Genomic DNA, 1,503 nt, shown 5'->3' with positions numbered 1-1,503 from the left:
ATGAGAATAGACGGATGATAACGGCCACCCTGTCTGGTAACCGATGCTCCTGTCGGTTATAGATCGTTGGTTCAGGAAACAATAACATCCACACCAGGCAAGTGTACCATTGAAACGAGGTCCAGAGGGTACGCCGTCCGTTCAACGACTCCAGAGAGCCGTGTTGAGAACATTGACGCGGAGTATTTTCTACATTCCCAAGCGGTTTCCAGGCTCTTTCTCGTCTGTCCGAGGAGGAGGAAGAAAGCACCTTGCCTCCGTCCCTTTAAAACTGCGGCGCAAACCTTCGACGATGTGAAATAACTATCATCATTCTCACAAGAGGAAAAACTAAAATTGTATCCACACAAACGTCAACAATAAAACGGGACGTCGGATGAGCTCTAGATGTGTCTGTGGCCTACGGTAACGTTTGTAGCAGGAGCTATAATGTTTCCGGCAGCGACAGATCCTGGTTTCTCCAGCCTGACCCATTTGATTCTTTGTCCTCAGAGCGACTAGCGGCAGTAAGTGGGAGGAATGACTGTTCCCTGCTCTGCCCCCATATCAACACCAGCCAGCACTATCTTTGTCACAGATTACCTTGCGTTTCACCCAAAATATCAAAATCACAGAAATAAAATAGCCTATTCGCTGCACACCTCAATATCTCATATCTCGACTCAGTAACTCGTAGTTACATAGTAAAACGAACATTTAAAATTTCGCAATTCATAAGGAACGGGTTGATTAATAATTGGGTAAACAAAACAGTCGATGTGCCAGCAATACTCTGAAATAACTCCTAGACTACATCAGATATCTGCATGTCTCCTCTAACGTCTCAGTTACTAACAGATACATTAGATATCTGCATGTCTCCTCTAACGTCTCAGTTACTAACAGATACATTAGATATCTGCATGTCTCCTCCAACGTCTCAGTTACTAACAGATACATTGGATATCAGCATGTCTCCTCCAACGTCTCAGTTACTAACAGATACATTAGATATCAGCATGTCTCCTCTAACGTCTCAGTTACTAACAGATACATTAGATATCAGCATGTCTCCTCTAACGTCTCAGTTACTAACAGATACATCAGATATCTGCATGTCTCCTCCAACGTCTCAGTTACTAACAGATACATTAGATATCTGCATGTCTCCTCTAACGTCTCAGTTACTAACAGATACATTAGATATCTGCATGTCTCCTCTAACGTCTCAGTTACTAACAGATACATTAGATATCTGCATGTCTCCTCTAACGTCTCAGTTACTAACAGATACATCAGATATCTGCATGTCTCCTCTAACGTCTCAGTTACTAACAGATACATCAGATATCTGCATGTCTCCTCTAACGTCTCAGTTACTAACAGATACATCAGATATCTGCATGTCTCCTCTAACGTCTCAGTTACTAACAGATACATTAGATATCTGCATGTCTCCTCCAACGTCTCAGTTACTAACAGATACATTAGATATCTGCATGTCTCCTCCAACGTCTCAGTTAC

General features: G+C 42.4%; 1 protein-coding gene across 4 annotated transcripts in view; it reads right to left on the bottom strand.

The window, feature by feature from the left end:
• Positions 1-799, bottom strand: part of LOC139533447 (mucin-2-like) — a 27,293-nt gene extending 26,494 nt beyond the window's left edge. For 2 of the 4 annotated variants that reach the window (XM_071331473.1, XM_071331474.1), the window contains exon 1: positions 1-783. This exon is cut by the window's left edge and continues 142 nt beyond it. The gene's annotated coding sequence lies outside the window, so the exon portion shown is untranslated. The other 2 variants (XM_071331475.1, XM_071331472.1) reach the window with 2 other exon arrangements.
• Between the last annotated feature and the right edge of the window lie 704 nt (positions 800-1,503).

The sequence above is a fragment of the Salvelinus alpinus genome, chromosome 11, assembly GCF_045679555.1.
Source record: "Salvelinus alpinus chromosome 11, SLU_Salpinus.1, whole genome shotgun sequence".
NCBI classification, from domain to species: domain Eukaryota; kingdom Metazoa; phylum Chordata; class Actinopteri; order Salmoniformes; family Salmonidae; genus Salvelinus; species Salvelinus alpinus.
The sequence above is the reverse complement of the archived record's forward strand: the minus strand, read 5'-3'. Positions and strand labels throughout refer to the sequence as shown.